The sequence below is a fragment of the Salmo trutta genome, chromosome 5 (genome assembly GCF_901001165.1).
Source record: "Salmo trutta chromosome 5, fSalTru1.1, whole genome shotgun sequence".
In the NCBI taxonomy this organism is placed as follows: domain Eukaryota; kingdom Metazoa; phylum Chordata; class Actinopteri; order Salmoniformes; family Salmonidae; genus Salmo; species Salmo trutta.
Genome location: NC_042961.1, coordinates 61,052,504 through 61,068,982, shown reverse-complemented (window position 1 = coordinate 61,068,982; position 16,479 = coordinate 61,052,504). Strand labels below are relative to the sequence as shown.

The 16,479-nt window shown below is 42.7% G+C and overlaps 2 protein-coding genes across 3 annotated transcripts in view; one reads left to right on the top strand and one right to left on the bottom strand.

Annotated features, from left to right (window-relative positions):
• The window catches only part of LOC115194677 (zinc finger protein 37-like), a 1,069,572-nt gene that overhangs the window by 8,528 nt on the left and 1,044,565 nt on the right, over positions 1-16,479 (top strand). The gene's annotated exons all lie outside the window — the stretch shown is intronic.
• Positions 1-16,479, bottom strand: part of LOC115194667 (zinc finger protein 251-like) — a 110,782-nt gene that overhangs the window by 63,379 nt on the left and 30,924 nt on the right. The window contains exons 3-4 of one of the 2 annotated variants that reach the window (XR_003878429.1): positions 5,251-8,268; positions 4,113-5,100 (exon numbers count right to left, since the gene is read on the bottom strand). The exons of the other annotated variant lie outside the window; for it this stretch is intronic. The gene's annotated coding sequence lies outside the window, so the exon portion shown is untranslated. Of the gene's footprint in view, positions 1-4,112; positions 5,101-5,250; positions 8,269-16,479 lie in introns of those variants that run through there. 2 annotated transcript variants of the gene reach the window in all.

Below are 16,479 nucleotides of genomic sequence, written 5' to 3'. Positions count from 1 at the left end.
GCTACCGGTAATTTTGGTAGTTAACAGAAAATCTATGGTAATCTATTGTAACTTTGGTAATTTAAACTTTACATTTTATATTAATATATATTACTGTTCATTTGTCATATCTGTGTTTCTAGTAGATTGACCATATGGGTCAAGAGGTAATAGTCCAATTAATAAAATTAAAAAAATGTAAAAAACATCTTATCAACAATGGCATTTTTGCAACTCTTCCAACTATTGACTGTTCATAACTGCCACAAGTTTGACGCCAAAACATTGACAACAAATACATGTTGACATATTTAAAATAAAAAGTGTGTACAAAAAACATAAAGGATAAATTGTGCTGAAACACTCATATTAAACACCAAGTTGATGATTTCTATTTAGGATAATGTTTAACAGCTTTGTCATATTTTATATTTACATTTTTTTTCTTCATTTATTTTACATGTGATAAGGCAACACAGAGGGCCAGAGATGATTACAAAATTACAGAAATCTGCTTATTTTATTCTCTGTCCCCAACGCACTAGACGACCAGTTTTGTTAGCCTTTAGCCGTACCCTTATCCTACTCCTCTGTTCCTCGGGTGATGTGGAGGTTAACCCAGGTCCTGCGTGTCCCCAGGCGCTCTCGTTTGACTTCTGTAATCGTAAAAGCCTTGGTTTCATGCATGTTAACATCAGAAGCCTCCTCCCTAAGTTTGTTTTACTCACTGCTTTAGCACACTCCGCCAACCCTGATGTCCTTGTCTTGTCTGAATCCTGGCTTAGGAAGGCCAACAAAAATTCGGAGATTTCAATCCCCAACTACAACATTTTCCGTCAAGATAGAACTGCCAAAGGGGGAGGAGTTGCAATCTACTGCAGAGAGCCTGCAAAGTTCTGTCATACTTTCCAGGTCTATGCCCAAACAGTTCGAGCTTCTAATTTTAAAAATTAATCTCTCCAGAAATAAGTCTCTCACTGTTCCCGCCTGTTATAGACTCCCCTCAGCTCCCAGCTGTGCCCTGGACACCATATGTGAATTGATTGCCCCCCCCCATCTATCTTCTGAGTTCGTTCTGTTAGGTGACCTAAACTGGGATATGCTTAACACCCCGGCAGTCCTACAATCTAAGCTAGATGCCCTCAATCTCACACAAATTATCAAGGAACCCACCAGGTACAACCCTAAATCCGTAAACATGGACACCCTCATAGATATTATCCTGACCAACTTGCCCTCCAAATACACCTCTGCTGTTTTCAATCAGGATCTCAGCGATCACTGCCTCATTGGCTGCATCCGCTATGGGTACGCAGTCAAACGACCACCCCTCATCACTGTCAAACACTCCCTAAAACACTTCTGCGAGCAGGCCTTTCTAATCGACCTGGCCCGGGTATCCTGGAAGGATATTGACCTCATCCCATCGGTAGAGGATGCCTGGTCGTTCTTTAAAAGTAATTTCCTCACAGTCTTAAATAAGCATGCCCCTTTCAAAAAATGTGGAACTAAGAACAGATGTAGCCCTTGGTTCACTCCAGACCTGACTGCCCTCGACAGCACAAAAACATCCTGTGGCGGACTGCACTAGCATCGAATAGTCCCCGCGATATGCAACTTTTTAGGGAAGTCAGGAACCAATACTCGCAGTCAGTCAGGAAAGCAAAGGCTAGCTTTTTCAAACAGAAATTTGCATCCTGTAGCTCTAACTCCAAAAAACTTTTGGGACACTGTAAAGTCCATGGAGAATAACAGCACCTCCTCACAGCTGCCCACTGCACTGAGGCTAGGAAACACTGTCACCACCGATAAATCCACGATAATCGAGAATTTCAATAAGCATTTCTCTACGGCTGGCCATGCTTTCCTTCTGGCTACCCCAACCCCGGCCAACAGCTCCGCACCCCCCGCAGCTACCTGCCCAAGCCTCCCCAGCTTCTCCTTCACCCAAATCCAGATAGCAGATGTTCTGAAAGAGCTGCAAAACCCGTACAAATCAGCTGGGCTAGACAATCTGGACCCTCTCTTTCTAAAATTATCTGCCGCCATTGTTGCAACCCCTATTACCAGTTTGTTCAACCTCTCTTTCATATCGTCCGAGATCCCTAAAGATTGGAAAGCTGCCACGGTCATCCCCCTCTTCAAAGGGGGTGACACTCTAGACCCAAACTGTTATAGATCTATATCCATCCTTCCCTGCCTTTTCTAAAGTCTTCGAAAGCCAAGTTAATAAACAGATCGCTGTGCAATCCGGTTTCCGAGCTGGTCATGGGTGCACCTCAGCGACGCTCAAGGTACTAAACCGGAGGGCCTGTTGTCCGGACCTTTGGCAGTCTCTATGGGGGTACCACAGGGTTCAATTCTCGGGCTGACCCTTTTCTCTGTATATATCAACGATCTCGCTCTTGCTGCGGATGATTCCCTGATCCACCTCTACGCAGATGACACCATTCTGTATACATCTGGCCCTTCTTTGGACACTGTGTTAACAAACCTCCAAACGAGCTTCAATGCCATACAACATTCCTTCCGTGGCCTCCAACTGCTCTTAAGCGCTTGTAAAACTAAATGCATTTTCAACCAATCGCTGCCCGCCCGACTAGCATCACTACTCTGGATGGTTCTGACTTAGGATATGTGGACAACCACAAATTCCTAGGTGTCTGGTTAGACTGTAAACTCTCCTTCCAGACTCATATTAAACATCTCCAATCCAAAATTACATCTAGAATCGTCTTCCTATTTCACAACAAAGCATCCTGCACTCACGCCACCAAACATACCCTCGTAACTGACCATCCCTACTGATCCTCGACTTCGGCGATGTCATTTACAAAATAACCTCCAACACTCTACTCAGCAAACTGGATGTAGTCTATCACAGTGCCATCTGTTTTGTCACCAAAGCCCCATATACCACCCACCACTGCGACCTGTATGCTCTCGTCGACTGGCCCTCGCTTCATATTCATCGCCAAACCCACTGGCTCCAGATCATCTATAAGTCTTTGCTAGGTAAAGTTATCTCAGCTCACTGGTCACCATAACAACACCCACCCGTAGCACGCGCTCCAGCAGGTATATCTCACTGGTCATCCCCAAATCCAACACCCCCTTTGGCCGCCTTTCCTTCCAGTTCTCTGCTGCCAATGTCTGGAACGAATTGCAAAAGTCGCTGAAGTTGGAGACTTATATCTCCCTCACTAACTTTAAACATCAGCTATCTGAGCAGCTAACCAATCGCTGCAGCTGTACACAGCCCATCTGTAAATAGCCCATCCAATCTACCTACCTCATCCCCATATTGTTTTTATTTACTTTTTTGCACACCAGTATTTCTACTTGCACATCATCATCTGCATATCTATCACTCCAGTGTTAATAGATTCTAACTGAATAGAAGGACAAGAAATTGTAACACAGGTGACTCCTAACAGCTGCTACGGGCTTGGGATTGATGGGACAGCGTGCACTAAAACCAGAGAATGCAGTTATAGAGAATGTTGTTGAATTGGGGCTGGAAGAACACTGTAGCTCACTAAAAACAGAAGTTTACACTTATACAAAATGCGCTCATCAGGAGTCGACTGTATATCATTACTCCCAAAATGTTCAAACAATATCCTGAGTGAGCAGCATTAGGTCAAAATGAATGAGGAATACTCTGACAGATGGAAAGAGATTTGAATGTATCAATAACATCAGAAAGACCATTCTCTCATCACGCTGGGAGACAGGAAGTAAGTGGTAACATCAGTAAACCATTCTCTAATCCACCTGGGTGACAGGAAGTAAGTGGTAATATCAGTAAACCATTCTCTAATCCACCTGGGTGACAGGAAGTAAGTGGTAACATCAGTAAGCCATTCTCTCATCACCCTGGGAGACAGGAAGTGGTTTCTGGTGTCAAATCCTAGATGCTGTAGATGCTCCATACCTGCTGTCCTGCCCTTGAGCAAGGCACATAACCCCCCACAACAACTGCTCCACATGTGCTGTAGTATGGCAGCCCCCTGCTCCATGTATGTGTCTCTTTCAGGGGGGTTGGGATAAAAGCCAAAGTCGGACTTCTTTGTACAATTACTTAGTGTCAAATTTGATTTTCTGTAACTCAAAGGATGAATGATCCAGGCTTTAAGATAAGCAGAAAATACCAACTTTATTGTCCATTACGTTTAAACAGAATGAAAATGTGTCGTTGGCGCTCTGAGTTACAATAAAATAATAAAAGAGACAAAACATACACAAACACATTAAACATTTACATGTCAGAATGAAACACATTAAATATTGAAATGTCAGAACGAAACACGTTAAACATTTACATGTCAGAATTAAATGTCAGAATGAAACAAATTAAATCAGAATTAAACACATTAACCATTTACGTCAGAATGAAATATCAGAATGAAACAAATTCAACATTTACATGTCCGTTCATTAGTCTTAATAAGGATTGTCACTGCAGAGGGGATCCATTTTTTGGGGGACCATTCTTCATTGTGAGTTCCACCTGTCGTCTCCGACCTGACGGCAGCATTTGGAAGGATGCTTGCAGTGGGTGGGTGTTGTCATTGAAGACCTGGAGTGCTTTCCTTGTGATGTTCTGTGTGTACAGTTCTTGGAGTTGTGGCCGTTTGCTGCTGACAGTTTTGCTGGCCTGGGACAACTTATGCCAGTTAACTCCTGTTCCTCACTGAGAGGTTCCCATACCAGAAGGGGATGTTGTAATTGAGAACACTCGGTCAGGGATTTGTACACCATGAACAGTGTGTTTGCTTGCATTAAAACTTAATTGTTTCTTAAGTAGGGAAATAAGCTGCCAATTACTTTTTGTAGATGAGGTCAGTGTTTTACTGGAAGTTTGTGGTCGAAAATTGTCCCCAAGTATTTAACATGTGTGACTTGCTCCACGTCCTTCCATGGTGACATGCTCTAGAGAAGGGCCTCTGTTTTCCTCAGCGTTCTTTCCTCCAAGGCACAGTTCAGTCTTGGTGACGTTGAGGTCAAGGAAGCTATTGTCAAGCAGTCAATGAACTGGGAGTAGCTGGAGATGGACTTGACCTCCAGGCAAGTAACCAGAGCCATGTCGTCTGCATATTTGATGATGCCTGACCACACCTCCATCCCTAATACCTGACCACACCTCCATCCCTAATACCTGACCACACCTCCATCCCTAATACCTGACCACACCTCCATCCCTAAAGCCTGACCACACCTCCATCCCTAATACCTGACCACACCTCCATCCCTAATACCTGACCACACCTCCATCCCTAATACCTGACCACACCTCCATCCCTAATACCTGACCACACCTCCATCCCAAATACCTGACCACACCTCCATCCCTAAAGCCTGACCACACCTCCATCCCTAATACCTGACCACACCTCCATCCCTAATACCTGACCACACCTCCATCCCAAATACCTGACCACACCTCCATCCCGAATACCTGACCACACCTCCATCCCTAATACCTGACCACACCTCCATCCCTAATACCTGCATTATTGTTTGCCACAGCCTTAAAATTGTACCAATTCGTTTTTCCTCGGTTGCCCATGATATTTCAACATTTCGATAATAAATCATTTGATTTTTCCATTGTGTCAATGATGGCAGATCAATTCTCTATGTTTTTAGTATAGGTGTTTTTCAAGATGAGAAGAGAATATTCCAGCCCATTAGGTCTCTCACTATGCCCCCCCATATGCCATGTCTTGAAATATGCAGACAGACAGATTAAAAAGTACATTTACATTGTAATACTTCTGATATCCACCTTTCTAACTCGTTATAGCGTTCCCAGAAGTCCTGGATTATTGAGTCATTGTTAGTTTTACACTTGAGACATGACTGCCGTTGTGCTGTAAAATTTGTGAATTTTGTCTCTTGTATAATATATTCTATACATTAGTTTATACCGGATTAAGCGAACATTCTTGTTAACCGTAATTTCATGAATTATGCTCCAACTTTCCTATCCTCCTGTGACATCATCAGTTCTTTTTAAGTTTTGGTTCCAATAGTTAATATATATATATATTTTAAAGAGATAGTCAGTTGGATAGTCTCTCTGCAAGGTTTTGTATATCTTACCTAATCATACGAATATCATTTTCTGACTCAAATAAGATTCCCTCAAGGTTGCTCTGATGTCCAAAAGATGTAACTATATGGTCGCAAGCAAAAGCCTTGGGCAGGAAGTTGATATAATTCCAAGTCAGGAATGTAAAACCACCCTCAGACTCAGGAAGATGGAAACCATTTTATTCTATTTGCTCATATACAGACTTATGACCAATCACATGTGGCTCTAACCCCACTCCCCCACTGACCAATCATGTATCTTGATCATATACAGACTTATGACCCAGTATACTTTTTCAAATAATTTATTCGGTTGGGTAATTGGAATTACCGAAAATAAATACAAAAACTTTAGGAGCCATGCCATTTTGAAGAGGTTCTTCTACATGTAAGATTTATGGGAAGATTATTCCATTGAATTAGATCTGCTTTCATATAGTTGAGTAATGGAATAAAGTCATCTTAATATATTTGTTGTTTGTTGTCACTCATTAAGCATCCTAAGTATTTGATATGTTTCTTTTTCCTTTTGCCATTATTTATTTTTCCCCAGACAATCTCTTTGCCCTAATGTTCTTTCCTGTAACCGAAAGGTTGCTGGATAGAATCTCCGAGCTGACAAGGTAAAAATCTGTCGTTCTGCCCATGAGCAAGGCAGTTAACCCACTGATCCTCGGGCGCCGACGACGTGGATGTCGATCATGGCAGCCCCTCCGCACCTCTCTGATTCACAGGGGTTGGGTTAAATGCGGGAGACACATTTCAGTGGAATGCATTCAGTTGGAACACTACCTAGGTATCCCCCTTTCCCTTTCTTTCAGTTTCTGTCCTGTTTCTTTTCTTTGTGGACTTTATCCACGTGCCTCAGCAGATTAGTCTTCTGAGTGAATCCTTTACCACAGACGGAGCAGCCATGTTGTTTCTCTCCTGTGTGAATCAGTTTGTGCCTCCTTAGGTCCCCTTTCTGATTGAAGCTTTTCCCGCAGTCACCACAGCTGTAAGGTTTCTCGCCTGTGTGAGTCAGTTTGTGCATGGTTAGGTGCCCCTTCCGATTGAAGCTTTTCCCACAGTCACCACAGCTAAATGGTTTCTCTCCTGTGTGAGTCAGTTTGTGCATGGTTAGGTGCCCCTTCCGATTGAAGCTTTTCCCACAGTCACCACAGCTGTAAGGTTTCTCTCCTGTGTGAGTAAGTTTGTGTATGGTTAGGTGCCCCTTCCGATTGAAGCTTTTCCCACAGTCAACACAGCTAAATGGTTTCTCTCCTGTGTGAGTCACTTTATGCATGGTTAGGTGCCCCTTCCGATTGAAGCTTTTCCCACAGTCACCACAACTAAATGGTTTCTCTCCTGTGTGAGTCAATTTATGTTCAGTTAGGCACATCTTCCGATTGAAGCTTTTTTCACAGTCACCACAGCTAAATGATTTCTCTCCTGTGTGAATCCTCATGTGATTGGACAGAACTCCTTTGTGTTTGAAGGTCTTTCCACAAACAGGGCAGGTGCAGGGTTTCCCAACATGACAGAGTCGGACATGGGCCTTCAGTTTACAGGTGGAGTTAAAGCTTTTTTTGCAGAAGCTGCATTCACTGGGTCTCTTCTTGGTGAGAGTCACATGTCTCTGCAGGTCAGCTTTCAGAGCAAACGCTTCACCACAATCACGGCAGTGGTACGCTTTTCTAGACATGGTGCTGGGTTTGGAACAATGTTCCCCCATTAGTGGGTTTCGATCCAATGTTGGACTGGGATCCAATGGTTGGCTGCTGTAAAGTCCTACTGTGTCGCTGCTTACAGCTGAGCTGTGGCTGGAGGCATTGTTTTGATTACCTGGATGGTCACAGGGAATGTAGAGACCCTTAATGTGGGTCACAGTGCCAAAAGGTTTGAGATCCACTGGTTTAGAGTCTCTCTCTCTGTTCTCCACAGTCTGGGTTTGGGGAAGAGTCAAGGACTGACGTGGGTCCTCCAGATCACATTCACTTTTCACACAGGAAGGAGAGAATATGAACTCTATGACATCAGGCTCAAGACCTTGAAGCTGCTCTTCCTCCTGACTGGTCCTGACTTCCTCCTGTTCCTCTTTAATCTGTGTGGGCTCTGGGTCCTCCTGCCCCAGACTGGGGCTCCACTCCTGCTCACAGTGCTGCTGCTCAGGGGGAACCTCCTCTTCAGAGACAGAGAGCTGCAGGGAGTCTGGAGGGAAGAAGAGGAGGAGCAGAGGTTACCTATACAGCCTGGATACAGAGGTTACCCAGCTATACAGCCTGGATACAGAGGTTACCCAGCTATACAGCCTGGATACAGAGGTTACCCAGCTATACAGCCTTGATAGAGAGGTTACCCAGCTATACAGCCTGGATACAGAGGTTACCCAGCTATACAGCCTGGATACAGAGGTTACCCAGCTATACAGCCTTGATACAGAGGTTACCCAGCTATACAGCCTTGATACAGAGGTTACCCAGCTATACAGCCTGGATACAGAGGTTACCCAGCTATACAGCCTGGATACAGAGGTTACCCAGCTATACAGCCTTGATACAGAGGTTACCCAGCTATACAGCCTTGATACAGAGGTTACCCAGCTATACAGCCTTGATACAGAGGTTACCCAGCTATACAGCCTTGATACAGAGGTTACCCAGCTATACAGCCTTGATACAGAGGTTACCCAGCTATACAGCCTGGATACAGCCTTGACAATAGGGCTGGGCGATATATAGAAAAAAAATGGATATTTTAGCGTGATATGGAAAATGCCTGTATCGCAAGAATGTAGATATAACTATTAGGCCATATCGCCCAGCCCGACTTGATACACTGCAGCCGTTAGGACTGAATGAGGATGTATCGTATCGTGAGGTCCCTGGTAAAAACCTCAGAGTTCCGACACCCTAGGTCTGGAAAAAAGGTTGTGTTAAAGACGTGGTCACATGACATGTGATTTACCATCCTACTCTGTGTTAGTGACAACATGTACGTGGGCCAGACATCCAGATGCTTGAAACAGAGCTGAAGCAAGGATGAAAATAACCTTGTTGCTTGTCACTTTGTCCAGTGCTCTAACAGTGTGTCTTCAATTCCAGGTGGAAGTGTCACCAAGAGGAGGAGACAACCCTTCTGGATATATACTTTACACCTCCAACTCAATCATCAAGTTCCCAGACCACACAACAGTAGTAGGTCTGATTACCAACGATGACGAGACGGCCTACAGGGAGGAGGGTGAGGGCCCTGGCGGAGTGGTGCCAGGAAAATAAACTCTCCCTCAACGTCAAGAAAACTAAGGATTTGATCGTGGACTTCAGGAAACAACAGAGGGAGCACGCCCCAATCCACATCGACGGGACCACAGTGGAGAAGGTGGAAAGCTTCAAGTTGCTCGGCGTACACATCACTGACAATCTGAAATGGTCAACCCACACAGACAGTGTTGTGAAGAAGGCGTAACGGGGGGCTTGGCCCTAAGACCCTCAGAAACTTTGACAGATGCACAATTAAGAGCATCCTGTCAGGCTGTATCACCGCCTGGTACGGCAACTGCACCGCCCACAACTGCAGGGCTCTCCAGAGGGTGGTGCGGTCTGCCAGACGAGAATGCCCTACAAACCCTTGGCAGGATCGGACTGGAGGAAACACAAATAGCAGGCGACCACCAACAAACAACAATCCAGGTGGCTGGAACCCACCTGGTAATGGAAACCAGAGTAATTGGAATCCAAATGGTGGATGGCAGGGCAACCAAAACCAACCTTCGGGCCCTGTGAACCCATGGTCAGGGCCTAATCAAACATACTAGGGATGCCCAGAGAATCCTACAGGGGAGGGTCAGTTCCCAATGATAACCACGAGAGCTGATCAAGAACCTATACTGCAGGTTCAAATAGAGAATAGAGGCACACCCACGATGATAGATACTGGAGCCACTTACACGTGTGTGAGTTCAAATTATGCCTCTCATCTCCCCATGTCTGGTAAATATGCCAAAACAATAGGATTCTCGGGAAAAACGCAGCTAATTCCAATGACTGCTCCAGTTCGTCTGACTGCTGATGGTAAATCAGCCATAATTCCAATATTAGAATCAGATCAAACACCAGTTAATCCATTGGAAAGGATGCTCTATGCAAAATGGGGATACAAATTAAATGTTCTCCTGAGAGGGTGATAATAGAAAAAACAGGACTACAATTACCAGTGGTAACTGCCGTCGAGACAGCTAATATATATTGGTTAGGAGGCATTGAGGCAGATGTAGACAGAACTGTAAGGAGATGGGGTCAATTTATTCAGGCCCAAATACCTAAAGCAGTTAGAGCAAAATCTGAATATCACTGCACAATGCAATTTGACTCTCACCAGGACCCTTTGTTAGAACAACTCTGGGTTATGGGGGCAAATGGAAGGAAAGCACCAATAATGTCTCAGTATGTAATCATTGGAAAGCAGGGAGCTGCAATGGATGTGATAGACGGAGACGGATCTGAATTTGTACAAAAGTGGTTCAATGTCTCTGACTCTGTCCCTCACATTACATTGCTGGTAAATCAGGGATTTACATCAAAGGATCTAGGACCTATGATGAAGAAAGCTAGAAGGAAGAGATTGGATAGAACAGAGAAAACCATTAATTTTCCATTCAAAAGATATGGCATTCATCAAAATAATAACCACTATATTGATGATTGGGGATCCTAGAGAGATAGAGCTCAGTGTAGGCCAACAGGTATTGTTAGGTAAGGGAATAGAACCGATTAGTGAGCTTGGAGAAGAAATGGAAAATATCATACCACCAGAGGTATGGTCACAACATGATACAGATGTGGAGTTAGTAAAATCAGCAAGTCCCGTTAACCTGATATGGATAGGGGGCAGTATTTTCACGGCTGGATGAAAAGCGTACCCGATTTAAACTGGTTACTACTCTTGCCCAGAAACGAGAATATGCATATTATTAGTAGATTTGGATAGAAAACACTCTGAAGTTTCTAAAACTGTTTGAATGGTGTCTGTGAGTATAACAGAACTCATATGGCAGGCAAAAACCTGAGAAAAAGTCAACCAGGAAGTGTAGGATCTGAGAAATGTAGTTATTCTTTCTAGTCCCTTTCGAAACTATAGTATCTGTGCTGTTACGTTGCACTTTCTAAGGCTTCCATTGGCTGTCTAAAGCCTTCAGAAAGTGGATTGAGCCTTCTCCTGTCTCTGGGCAGAGTATAGGAGCTCAGTTACTGAGTGGTCTGCCTGAGGACAAAGAGATTGGATATGCGGGTTCTCGCGAGCACGCTGTTTTTTCTTTTTCTCCTTGAATGAATACACTATTGTCCGGTTGGAATATTATCGCAATTTTACGTTAAAAATACCATAAAATTGATTTTAAACAGCGTTTGACATGCTTCTAAGTACGGTAATGGAACATTTTTACTTTTTGTGAATCAAATTGCGCTCACGCGTTACCCTTTGGATAGTGACCTGAACGCACGAACAAAACGGAGGTATTTGGACATAACAATTTATTATTTTGAACAAAAACAACATTTCTTGTGGAAGTAGCAGTCCTGGGAGTGCATTCTGACGAAGATCAGCAAAGGTAAGAGAATATTTCTAATACTAATTCTGAGTTTAGGTTGCCCCGAACTTGGCGGGTGTCTGAATAGCTCGCCGTGATGGCGAGCTATGTACTCAGAATATTGAAAAATGTGCTTTTGCCGAAAAGCTATTTTAAAATCTGATGAGCGATTGCATAAAAGAGTTCTGTATCTATAATTCTTAAAATAATTGTTATGTATTTTGTCAACGTTTATGATGAGTATTTTTGTAAATTCACCAGAAGTTTTTGGTGGGAATACATTTTCTTAACATCACGCGGTAATGTAAAAAGCTGTTTTTGGATATAAATATGAACTTGATTGAACAAAACATAATGTATTGTATAACATAATGTCCTAGGAGTGTCATCTGATGAAGATCATCAAAGGTTAATGCTTCATTTAGCTGTGTTTTGGGTTTTATTGACATATATGCTTGCTTGGAAAATGGCTGTGTGGTTATTTTGGTCTATGTACTCTCCTAACATAATCTAATGTTTTGCTTTCGCTGTAAAGCCTTTTTGAAAACCGGACAACGTGGTTGGATTCAGGAGAGGTTTATCTTTCAAATGGTGTAAAATAGTTGTATGTTTGAGAAAATTGAATTGTGGTATTTTAGTTGTTTTTGTATTTCGCGCCATGCGATCCCATTGGCTGTTGGCAGAACGGGGTTCCGCTAGCGGAACGCCTAGATGTAAGAGGTTTTTTAACATCAAAGTAAAACCGGATGCTAAACCCCCTTGGAAAGCTCAGTATCCTATGAAGCCTGAAGCTGAAGAAGGAATAAGTTCAACAATTGAAGGATTGCTCAGGGCAGGTGTATTGATAGAGATGCCAAGCCTGTGCAATACACCTTTGCTACCTGTTCTTAAAGCCGATGGTAAAAAATGTAGACTGGTACATGACTTAATGATATTGCACAGGATTGTACTGCGGAAGTTCCAAAACCCTCACACACTGTTGACTAATGTTCCCCCTGATGCCAAGTACTTTACCGTAATTGACTTGTGTGGAGCATTTTTTAGTGTACCCCTGGTGGAAGAATGCAGGCATTTGTTTGCATTTAGACAGAGGCAAAACTCTATCTTATACGAGACTTCCCCAGGGATTTTGGCATAGCCCGCACTTATTCAATCAAATACTGAGAGCTGATTTGGAAGAATTAATGCTTGATGGCACTTTGATCCAATATGTGGATGACCTGTTAATCTGTGCCTCAACAGTGGAACAGTGCCACTCTGACTCATTAAAGGTACTACAGCGTTTAGCAGAAGGAGGACACAAAGTCTCTAAAACAAAACTGCAGTACTGTCAACCCCAGGTTGAGTACTTAGGTGGGACAATAGCTCATGGAACTAAAGCAATAGCTCCAGGACAGCTAGAGGGTATTAGCAAAGCACCATTACCGCAAACGGTAGCTCAAACGATGACCTTTTTAGGAATGACAGGATTCAGCTCAGACTGGATAGAGGAGCACGTAGTCAAAACAGCTCCCCTAAGAGAGATAATGAAAGACGCTGAACAGCTTAACCTGTTGGGGCTAGGGGGCAGTATTTTCACGGCTGGATAAAAAAATGTACCCGATTTAATCTGGTTACTAATCCTACCCAGTAACTAGAATATGCATATACTTATTATATATGGATAGAAAACACCCTAAAGTTTCAAAAACTGTTTGAATGGTGTCTGTGAGTATAACATAACTCATTTGGCAGGCAAAACCCTGAGACAGATTCTGACAGGAAGTGGATACCTGATGTGTTGAATTGCCTTTAACCTCTTGGGGCTATTTGGGACGCTAGCGTGCCACCCGTGGCGCAACCTATCAACAGCAGGTGCATTTCAAGAGCGGCAAATTTGAAACCAAATAAATGTCAAAATTCAGATTTTTCAAACATACAACTATCTTACACCCTTTGAAAGATAAACATCTCCTTAATCTAACCACGTTTTCCGATTTCAAAAAGGTTTTACGGGGAAAGCATAAAGTTAGGTTATGTTAGGAGAGTACATTGACAATAGCTGTGTGTAATGTATTGTCAATTCAAAGACAGGCGTCACCAAAACCATAAAATCAGCTGAAATTATGCACTAACCTTTTACAATCTCCATCAGATGACACTCCTAGGACATTATGTTAGACAATGCATGCATTTTTAGTTCTATCAAGTTCATATTTATATCCAAAAACAGCGTTTTACTATGGCGTTGATGTTCAGGAAATCGTTTCCCTCCAATAACCGGCAGTCAAGTCAACACAACAAAATAAATAATTAATATTAGAAAACATTGGTAAAATATTATATTGTCATTCAAAGAATTATAGATTTACATCTCTTGAACGCAATCGACTTGCCAGATTTAAAAATAACCTTACTGGGAAATCACACTTTGCAATAATCTGAGCACTGCGCCCAGAAAAATACGCTTTGCGATACAGACTAACCGCCATGTTGGAGAGATCTAAAATCGAAAATACTATGTAAATAATCCATTACCTTTGATTCTCTTCATCAGATGTCACTTCCAGGAATCCCAGGTCCATAACGAATGTAGTTTTGTTCAAAAAAGCTCATCATTTATGTCCAAAAAGCTCCGTGTTGTTAGCACATGATCTAAGCCAGCCGGACTTCACTTCATGAACGAGGGGAAAAAATATATTTACGTTCGTTCAAACATGTCAAACGTTGTATAGCATAAATCATTAGTGCCTTTTTTTAACCAGAACATGAATAAAATTCAAGGCGGACGATTGGGTTCTCTTTTAAAACGTATTGGAACAAGAGTACCCAACATGAACTCGCGTGCCAGGTGTCTAATGGGCCATCACCGTTCCAAGGCTCTTGTTCGGTCAGATCTCACAGTATAAGACTCAAAACACTTTGTAAAGGCTGGTGACATCTAGTGGAAGCAATAGGAAGTGCCAAAACATTCATCAGCCCCTGTGTTTTTCAATGGCATAGGCTTAAATCTGAGAGCACAACTAGAATGGAACACTGATGCTCTGGTTGCATTTGAAACACTTAAAAAGGAGATGCAAACAGCACCAGCAGCCCCAGATTATACTAAACCATTTTTGTTATACGTAGCAAATAGGTGTGATAATTATGCAGCAGCTGTTTCTTATGCAGGAAACATGTAGTGGTACGAAGAAACAGCCTATCGCTTACTACAGTTCTAAACTGGATCCGGTAGCTCAGGGTTACCCGCCGTGTTATCAAGGGTTGGCAGCATTGCATTATGCTTATGACAAGGCGTCAACTATCACCGTGGGATATCCTGTGATTATAAGCACTCATCATAAAATAGTGGAGCTGATAGAACAGGGTAAATTTGTGTTAACTAACGCCAGGACTTTAGACTACATGACTCTACTCACTCATCCTGACGTCTCCATTAAAAGATGTAACACTGTCAATCCAGCCGAGAGAATTCCATTTGATTTTGAAGGGAAGGCGCATGATTGTGTTGCAGAAGCCTTAACATTTACCAAACTGGGTCCAGACCTGGAATCCATTCCATTAATAGACAGAGGGGAAAGTAACATGGAGAACTACTTTGTAGATGGTTCTTGTTTCAGGGACTACACAGGTAATCATGCAGGAGTTGCAGTAGTTAAACAACAGGGAAAGGCTTTCACTGAGGAAATATTAGAATATTGTCCTCAACCCTGTTAAGCCCAGTTGGCTGAACTACAGGCACTGACTGCAGCATTTGTGCTAGGTAAGGGAAAGACAGTTAATATCTATCCTGATTCAGCTTACGCACATGGTGTATGTCATTTGTTTGGGGCAGTCTGGAAACAGAGAGGATTTAAAAAGAGTGATGGTACTCCCATCCAGCATCACGCTCAAATTGTTAAACTAATGACAGCTTTAATGTTTTTATTTTTTATTTTACCGTTATTTTACCAGGTAAGTTGACTGAGAACACATTCTCATTTACAGCAACGACCTGGGGAATAGTTTCAGGGGAGGGGGATGAATGAGCCAATTGTAAGCTGGGGATGATTAGACAGCCGTGATGGTATGAATGTACCCTCGGAAACTAGCAATAATCAAATGTCAAGCACACAAAAAAGGTAATGACTTTGTTATTAGGGGTAATAATGCAGCTGATGAAGCTGCCAAGAAGGCGTCTAGATGTATTGTCCCTATTTTAACTGCACCTTTGATGGATATGGTTGGCATCGTGCCAATTACAACTCTGGCTGAGTTGGTTCAAATTCAGTCTTGTGCTAGAATTACTGAGCAAAATACCTGGCTACAGAGGGACACCTCTGTTGACAGACATGGAGTATGGAGAACACATGACGGTGCCATACTTGCCACCACTGCTTTATTGACGTTGCTGATTAATGATGCACATGATCTAGATCATTGTGCAAAGGGGGAGGTGATAAGAAAAATCAAAAAACAAGGTTTTTGGTCACCTTATCTACAGGCAACAGTAGATGAGATCTTGTCAAAATGTGAAATATGTGCGAAAAATAACATACGTAAAGGTATAACTATGCCCATAGGTCACATACCGGTTCCAGAAGGTCCATTCCGACACATTGTGATGGACTACGTAGACATGATCAAACCTATACAAGGTAAAAAGGTACGTTAGTCATCATAGACAGGTTTAGCAGATGGATAGAAGCAATACCGTCGGCTGATCAGGGATTGAGCACAGTGATAAAATTCCTATCAAAAGAAGTAATACCCAGGTTTGGTATTCCGTCCGAAATCAGTTCAGACAATGGTTCAGCGTTTATACAAAAAGTTGTAAAAACAATAATACAGCAATTAACCTGTTAGGGTATAGGGGG